This window comes from Priapulus caudatus, unplaced genomic scaffold (genome assembly GCF_000485595.1).
Source record: "Priapulus caudatus unplaced genomic scaffold, Priapulus_caudatus-5.0.1 Scaffold111, whole genome shotgun sequence".
In the NCBI taxonomy this organism is placed as follows: Eukaryota; Metazoa; Priapulida; class Priapulimorpha; order Priapulimorphida; family Priapulidae; genus Priapulus; species Priapulus caudatus.
In genome coordinates, this window is record NW_014577172.1 from 290,257 (window position 1) to 299,918 (window position 9,662).

The window sequence follows — 9,662 nt, forward strand, 5'->3', positions numbered from 1 at the left end:
GAACCTGTATGCGCCATGTTCTATGGTAATGTACGACCTGTGCCCCGTTATGCACTGGCCTGTCTATGGTATGTACGGACCTTGTCACGAACATGGTCATGTCTTAATTGGTAATGTACGGACCTGTATGGACATTGGCTCACTGTCTATTGCTAATGTTACGACCTGTACGAACATGCGCCATGTCTTGGTAATTGTACGCCTGTATGGACATGCCATGTCTTATGGTAATGGACGACCTGTTTATGACATCGGTCATCGGTAATGTACGCACCTGTATGGACCTGGCCATCTGTTCCATGTAATGTACTGACCTGTATGAACGATGGCCATGTCCATGGGTAATGTACGACCTGTATGGACATGGCCATGTCTTATGGTTAATGTACGACCTGTATGGACATGGCCATGCTATGGTAATGTACGACCTGTATGTGACATGTCCATGTCTTATGCGTAATGTACGACCTGTATGCGACATGCGCCATGCGATGTATCGGTAATTGTACGCGACCTGTATGGACGATGGCCATGTCCATTTGTACATGTACTGACCTGTATGAGACATGGCCATGTTCCTATGGTAATGTACGACCTGTATCTGGACATGGCATGTCCATGGTAATGTCACGACCTGTACTGGACATGGCCATGTCCATGTGTAATGTACGTACCTGTATGGCACATGCGCCATGACCCATTGGTAATGTACGACTGTATGGGACCATGTATGTCCATTGGGAATGTCCGTACCTTCTATGGGCACATGAACCATGTCCATGGTAATGCTACGACCTGTATGGACATGGCCATGTCTCATTGGTAATGTACTGACCTGTATGGACATCGGCCATTCCTATGTAATGTACGACCTGTATGGGACATGGCCATGTCCTCATGGTAATGCTACGCACCTGTATGGACATGGCCATGTCCATGGTAATGTACGCCATGTGATCGGACATCGGGCCATGGATATGCTAATGCTTACGACCTGTATGGATCATGGCCATGTCCATGGTCTAATTGTACGACCTGTATGCGACATGCCATGTCTATGGTAATGCTATGACCTGTAATGGACATGCCGACATGTCCATGGCTAATGTAAACAAAACATGAAGAATAAATGAAGAAAAATGATACAATAGAATACATAAAATAGAGATAATGTACCGTCTGGAGTGGGACATCGGCTATGTTGCTGTGAATATGCGACGTTCTGCGCCTAGTTAGGAGTGCTGTTAGGAGTGGTTAGGAGCAGTTTAGGAGTGCTGTTAGGAGTTTAGTGATGTGCGTGTTCAGAGAGTTAGTGAGTGCTGTTATGAAGTTAGGAGTTGCTGTTAGGAGTTTAGGAGTGCTGTTTATGGAAGTTAGCGAGTGCTGTTAGGAGTTAGGAGTGCTTGCTTATGGAGTTAGGAGTGCTGTAGGAGTTAGGAGTGCCCCTGTTAGGAGTTAGGAGTGCTGTTAGGAGTTAGGGAAGCTGCTGTTAGGATGTTAGTGAGTGCTGTAGGAGTTAGGAGCTGTCTGTTAGGAAGTAGGAGTTTTGCTGTTATGGACGTTAGGTAGTGCTGTTAGGATGTTAGTGGCTGCTGTATAGGCAGTTCAGGAGTGCTGTTATGGGAGTGTTAGGAGGTTTTTAGTGAGTGCTGTGTAGGAGTTTAGGAGTTGCTTGTTATGGGAGTTATGGAGTGCTGTTTAGGAGTTAGTTAGTGCCTGTTCAGGAGTTAGGAGTGCTGTTAGGCAGTTTATGGAGTGCTGCTTAGGCAGTTAGGAGTGGTTAATGGAGTTATGGAGTGCTGCTTAGGCGAGTTAGGACGTGCTGTTAGCGAGTTAGGAGTGACCTGTAGGAGTTAGGATGTGCTTTTAGGAGTTAGGAGTTTCGCCTGTTAGGAGTTGAGAGTGCTGTTAGGATGTTAGGAGTGCTGTTAGGAGTTAGGAGTGCTGTTTAGGATTAGGAGTGCTGTTAGAGTTATGGAGTGCTGATTAGGAGATTAGGAGTGCTGTTAGCGAGTTAGAGTGCTGTTAGGAGTTAGGATGTGCTGTTAGGAGTTAGGAGTGCTGTTAGATTAGTGCAGTGCTGTTTGGAGTGTTAGGGAGAGTTTAGGAGTGCTTGTAGGAGTTGAGTGCTGTTAGGAGTTATGGATGTGCTGTTAGGAGTTCGGGCTAGGTAGTGCTGTTAGGAGATTAGGAGATGTGTTAGGAGTTATGGGTGCCTTTAGGAGATTAGGAGTGCTGTTAGGAGTTAGCGAGTTGCTGTTAAGCGCGATCACTGATGCTCTATATAACGAGGGATAACGTACGCCTGCGTAACAGTGCTGCGATGTTTTCACTTCGGTTTTCTAGCAACGCACAGCCTTTGCATGGACATGCGATGAGAAAGAGGGGCCAGAAGGCGACCGAGAGAATGATGGATGAGGTGCGAAGCGAGCCTACGTTATAGAGACAGAAAGAGAGAGACGGAGAGAGAGATTGGCGAGAAGTAGCGATGTGACGAGAGGCGACAGGAGAGGGGGGCGAGGTAGCCAAACGGTGATGAGACATGATCGAAAAATACAGAGAAGCACGGGCGGGACGGGGGGGGGGGGGTAGTGGGCGGGGGGGGTGGGGGGGCGGGGGGGGGTGAGAAATTAGAGTGAGAGGGAGATGAGAGGTAGAAAGGATGAGAGCAGAGAGAGAGAGATGAGAGAGAGGCTTAAATCGCGAGTTTGCCTTGGCTCTCGTCTACTTTTGCAGAGAGAGAAAGGAGAGAAGTGATGAGTGAGAGAAGCGAGTATGAGAGAGCATGCGGTCTCTGCTATATGTTCCTAAAACCGTGAGCTGGGCGCAGCGGATGTGTTGCTAGCATGCTGCAGCGGTAATATTTGCAGTAGCGCTATTATGATGACATAGCATTGACAATCACACGGCGTGTACATTACCCTCATGTTATCCCATGTCGTTGAGTTAGTCATGGTGAAGAACATATGACGGGTTTGTAATTTATCGTTGTCTTTGCGAGCAATGCTTTGATTGTGGAGCCACAACGCAAAACGGACAAAACACCCTGAACGTTGGAGTCAAAACATGTTTTCGCTCGATGTTTCGTGAGCTGTGTGCTGGATTCCACGAAACATAAAAACATGCGAGCTGAGCGTGTTCTCGCTGCAGCAGCAATGGTTGATTCGCGGATAGCGTGTTTTTCTGCCTGAGCGTACGTTTGCTCGGGGGCGATGTGTGCGTTCAATTGTTCTGACTACACAGCGGAAACGCCACAGGACGGGTTCTCCAATCAATATCCATTAAAAATCATCACATGACATCACAAATTGGATGTCCAATTGGATGGCTATTTTGGATGTCATGTGCAACGGCTTGTTGCGATGTTTCTGTCATGTTTTGCTTCAGCTGTTGTGCTGTGTCGGGTGGCGTTGGTGCTGCGCTTGCTCGCGAGCAGGAACTGCGAAAACGCTGCGAAATACAAATTTCGCGTTTTTGCTTCGGGTGTGTGCGTTGTTGCTTTAATGGAGCTATCAGAAATCACTTTCATTTTTTTACCATTTCAACGCTGTGGCCACTGAAAATTTATTTGCTGATCGCGTATGTTAGGACAACGTAAGTGTGAGAATCAAAGAAAATATCTTAAAAGGATTTTATTCATTATCATATTATATATATATATATATATATATATATATATATATTATATATATATATATACATAATATAATCATATCTTGAAGGACTTTTGAAATCTAGAGGATTCTCTTGGTCTAGTAGATAAACTGCATTTAACCTTATGTGTAAATCCTCAACTATTTAGCAATCGATTTCTCCTATATTTATAGGTATCCTATACTAGGTGTTCGGGTCACTGCTTTGTAGCCGCGGGTATCGATGTTTTATGCGATGATATATTCTATAAGTGAGTGTTTTATATTCAGGTATAGTGAAGCAATCGCGCATTCTAGCGACAGCTATGCGATCTTCCTTGACAAGGTGCCAACCGAAAAATTTAGCAAAGCTGAAAATCTCAAAGTTCCACTGGTAAGGGAAATAGGGTGACGTGAACTTAGGTATTAGGAACTAGGGTATGCGCACTTAGTTTAATAATTGTAACAATACTGATTATTATTAGTAATCTAATACCACACTTTATAATTTGTTGGCGGAAATGATAACTTGTTGTAGATCTACGTATACAGCTAACACTGATAATGTTTATACAGCCAACGACGAAAACATGCATAACTATCTATTGAATCTACAGGTATTGTCACACGTGTACAGATAAAAATGGTCACACCACTACCGGTAACAATTGTCACACGTGTACATGTAACAATTGTCACACCTTTATCGGTAACAACAGTCACACGTGTACAGGTAACAATTGTCACATATCTACAGGTAACAATTGTCACATATCTACAGGTAACAATTGTCACATATCTACAGGTAACAATTGTCACATATCTACAGGTAACAATTGTCACATATCTACAGGTAACAATTGTCACATATCTACAGGAAACAATTGTCACATATCTATAATAATTGTCACATATCTACAGGTAACAATCGACGGCGACGACCTCAGGGATCCGGCAGGTGGCGCTGTCGTACGTCTCGTGCCGACCGTCAGTTCACTGCTGTCGTTCACTGCAGCTCTCGCCTCTCGATTCAAATGGATATACGTCGCCGCGCTTTATACACCCGACCGCTCCGACCAGCTAGAGACTCTAGCGAGGGTGTTATTAGAGCGACATAATATCGGAGTGTCAGTTCACGTGGAAATCACCTTCAATCAGTACGACAGCGCCGTGGATCAACTCATGATCGACGGTGGCACCAGCGGCGTCTTTGTTCTAGCGGAAGCGGAAACGATGTCGTCCGTGCTGCAGGCGGCCGACGCGCATGCGTCGGCGAGGAAATGTCGACCGCTGTGGATCTTCGTCGGCGACAGCGTCGCCAGCGCCGCGGCGACGTTACGAGGCGAGAGATTGCCGCCCAATCAGAGCGTGATTGCGGTCGGCGCGAGGGCGCTGCAAGCGGCCAGCGACAGCTTCGTGTCGACGCTGAGCTACAGCGATCGTAGCGACCCCTGGATCGCGGAAATGTGGCAGGACTATTTCCGCTGCAGCTTGCGCGACGACGACGCGCATGCGCAGACGTGCACGGGCGACGAGAGACTGACGATGTCGCTTGTGAATTCCCAGAATGCACGCGGCACGTGGACGATGGTGGCGGTGCGCGCCCTGGCGACAATGCTGAGGCTGTGTAATAGCACGACGGCGTGCGACGGTGTGGACGCGTCTACGTTTCTGAAGACTGCCGCCGCGTCGTTTCCCGTGCGCGGACTGGCGGACATGTACAGAGATGGGTTTAAGAATTCTTACGGCGTGTTCACACGAGACCCGAGTGGAGATGTCGTAGAGGTAATAATGTAATGTAATGGAATATGTGTGTATATATATATATATATATACATATATATATATACATATATATATATATATATATATATATATATACATGTATGCATATATATATATATGTATATATTTATATATAGAGAGAGAAGGAGAGGAAAGAGAGCGTGAGAGAGAAACAAATATGCAGATATAACAGAATTTATCGCTCTGTGCTATAAGTAAGTAAGCTGGAATGCTTGTTGTAGAATTTTACTCCATATGTAGATTAATTAAGGATGTTCATTGATCTTTACTACAATAAACTTAATAAAATGCTAAGGCTAGGCTTCAATAAAATGTAATTTTTTATTTTTATTTTGTCGACAGCTGAACATCACCGACGTGGAAACATGGCCGCTGCTTCACCAGAGCTGCGGCGGCAGCATGTCACGTGGTCCCGTACCGAAAGATGCCGCCACTCCCGCCACCTTCTGGGGCTTCAGCCGCGCATGGGCGACAGTGTTCATGCTCATCGTCATCGTTCTCGCCGGCGTCAGCCTCGCGCTGCTGCTGTTGCACTTCATCTACGGCCACCTGCCGCTCGTGCGCGACACGTCGCTGACGCTGGCGACGTTGCTGCTGCTCTCCGTCATCGCTCTGTGCGCAGCCGCAGTACCGTTCTTCTACTCGCCGACGTCGGCTAGCTGCGGATTCCGTCGTTTCCTGTTCAGCTTCTCCTACACGGCTGTCTTCGCAGTACTGCTCGTGAAGACGCTGCGTATCAACAGACTCGCTCGTTACGGCATTGTGTCCGGCAGTGGTGTGTCATTCACGGGCGCCCGCAGCCAGCTGCTAGCGACGGCAGCGCTCGTAGCGGGGGAACTCATCTCTGTCGTCGCCTGGCTGGCGCTGGACCCGCCGCGCGCGACCAGCGTCGACGGTAGGTGGCGCTGCGCACACACGAGACGATCGCTGGTCGGGTTCATGTGGTACGGATTCGCGTTACACGCCGTAACTCTTGCGGCGACCGTCAGGTTGCGCCACTTTACGTTTCACTACGGCGAGGGCTTTCGAATAATGATCGTCTGCGCATGCGTGGCCGTCGTCGACGTCGTCTGGGTGCCCGTCTACCTGGCGGTGCCCACGGCGGAGGACGTCGCCATACAGGTGGTCGTGACACTGATAGCTGCCTTCATTGTCGGCTGTATGTTTGTGCCAAACGTCGCCAAACTTCTCAAGCAGAGAGCTCGCACGCCAGCCGCCGACACAGAGACATACAAGGATGGCCCGCAGTTCTAACTATCTATATATATATATATACGTACATACGTACATACGAGGTATCAGGAGTAGCATAATAACTACGTAGTTAATATTTAATTAATTAATTACTTAATTAATGAAGTAATGTTTTTATTTATTACAAATAAATTTAAAAAATTACATCAATTAATCAATTTATTTATTAATAATTAAGTAATTCTTGATAAAGAAATAATAATTATTAATAATTACTTTGTTAATTACGCTACTCCTGGATGTATCTTTACAGTTATATGTACCTATATAACTATATCTCCCTATAGATTAGTATTTGGCTATATCTAGTTTCTGTATAACATGTGCTGACGTGTATTTGTGATTGACACATTAATCTACTCTCATTCTTCTCTCAACTTCCCCTGAATTGTACAGCCGTGTGTAACATGTAGATCATGTGTGCGTGATATACTGATTTTTTTCGATTTAAAATGTTGCCCATATTCTGCGCGTAATTAGCAGATATATATATATATATATATTAATTATGAAGCTTATTAATGATAGCTTAATGAGAGGTATGGTCCATCAAGGTAGCGACGCTTGTCTGTCTGTATATACAAGTGAATCATGTGCAGAACGCATGCACGCGTTCTCTAGCTATACGAGCTACACTGCATTTCGTGTGCCAATAATATTGTTCATGCGTTTATAATCGTATCGTCTTTAACTTAAGATAACCTGCAGCGAAATATAGCGTGGCAGGAGAGGTGTCGTGAATTGTAATGATGTTCCAGTTAGCGTTGGCAGCTTACTTCAGGCAGCATTTATAGCTGCTTAGATGACGACTGTATAATCACGTGATATATCTCCGTCGGCTGCGCTGCTGGTGTCTCGTAGCAACCGCACCCAAGGAGTATATTGCCCTTCGACTTGTCTCTGTCTTATCTCGACGTATAGCTAAGTTGTGGTGCAGTGATTCCAACCGTCCACGCGGCTGAGTACTCGAGGTCTCTCAATACCTTAATTCTCAACGACTCTCGGTCGTTATATTCTACGGTTGTTACAGGTTTAAGGTTTAGTTGGTTTTTTGTTTTGATTATGTGATGGTTCATCATCGACTAATGCGTCATATCGCATCGGTAAATGTATTAAACCGGCATGCATGCCCCATTGAAGTATGACCCCATGTATACATTACATGGCATACTACCTACTGTACAGCTTTGTTGATTGAATATTGGGCATATAAAATCAAGGACTAACAATGCTCTTTCATAATTATTAACTCTTTGTAATATCGTACATAAGTAAGACAAACTTTTTCTATTAATAGATGTTACCTTAATACTTACTATACATGCACAGATACCGCAATTGTAAATGATTGGTAAAAGAGTGAAATGTATAGACGAAGTTTCAACCAAAACCAATCGAGCCTTTACTTATTGTTGATATACATAGTTAGGACTATAGAATAAATATACTTGTTTTTTACAAATTATTTGTCTATTGTATCTCTATGCAGGCAGCGTAAAATAATATTTTAAGAGGGGCATATGATCGGGATAATAATTCTTCCTCTCACCACCAGCTATAACTTTTTTTAATAATATAAAAACGTATAAGTCATAATTCACATGACAAAGATCACTTCCCCGCGCACACACACTTACTTACTGTCATTCAATACACAATCATATACACACAAACTTATGATATGAAACGAAGCCTGTATCGAGTTTAAAATAAATTAGACTTTAAAATAGTAGTTATCAACGCAACTGCTAAACGCTGACGAGAAATATCCCAGCAATAATACGTGATTTGTGTGGTGATATCACGGGGTGCTCCGGATGTAAATCTATGAACATCGGACTCGATACAGACACATGATAATCGATAATTAATAAATCATTTCGCAAAAAAACGTTTCCTCACTTTAACCATGTCGCATGCAAGAAATCACTCTTTATATACGTCGTACAGGACTTAATGTGACACATGATTGTGCAACATCACATGGCTGCATGTGAAAACTCGCTTTAATAAGATACGGGTTGGCACACTTATATTTAATTAGGTTTATAAACGATATTTGTAACGGCCAAACGTTTGTTTGTTTTTTGATAATGTTTAAAATTGTTTTGATAATGTCGGCCGATAGCTGGCGTTGTCCGGTAGAGTGACAACACGAGAGTAGGCTGCTCGCCACGGGTTGGTCACTGGCTTCTTTTTGGCCTCCGTGCTTTGACGTGAGTGCAGCTACGTATAGGCAGCTACGTGTCATGTCTAGACATGTAGTTACACCAGAGTTTACTTGTTATAGCTTAGGACGACGATTTAATATAGCCGAGGAGACGCGCTGTGGTCTATTAAATCTGTTTTCAAGGGTGAACGGAGTTCGTAACTGTGAACGACTATTGTGAACGAATATTGTGAATCAAAGAGCTGTAACCAAAGATGAATAAACGAAAGAAATATCCCGACACCCTATGTTACAGCATTGTGTCTATCAGCGCGCATTCGTCGAACCGACCACTATAATATTGATACGCAAAACCTTGGCTATCTTACATCAACTACACCTATGAAATCGTAAGTACATGCGAACTCGAGGGAAACGCTACAGGAAACAATATATTGATAACCATCACCATGACAACGCACGCCACCTGAAGAGCTGTCGAAGATGACGTTACACATCTAGCAGATGATGCATTGGTATCGTCTTCTCCGAGCGTGGATGGATCTGCGACCGCATTGCGATGTGAGTTGTGACGCAGTATTTCTACCGTGCCAACTGAAATGAGTAAGTTTGCGAGTTGTCAGCCTCAGGTACATGATCGTACATCTCGTCCGGACATGCCAGTGTCTGCGAATTCCGCACATATATATATATATATATATATATATAGTGTGTGTGTGTGTGTGTGTGTGTGTGTGTGTGTGTGTGTGTGTGTGTGTGTGTGTGTGTGTGTGTGTGTGTGTGTGTGTGTGTGTGTGTGT

At 44.6% G+C, this 9,662-nt stretch overlaps 1 long non-coding RNA gene across 1 annotated transcript in view; it reads right to left on the reverse strand.

Moving 5' to 3' along the window:
- Positions 1-7,926: 7,926 nt before the first annotated feature.
- LOC106805365 overlaps positions 7,927-9,662 on the reverse strand; it is a 4,449-nt gene continuing 2,713 nt past the window's right edge. The window contains exon 2 of the long non-coding RNA XR_001393422.1: positions 7,927-9,456. This is a non-coding gene — a long non-coding RNA (uncharacterized LOC106805365). The remainder of the gene's footprint in view (positions 9,457-9,662) is intronic.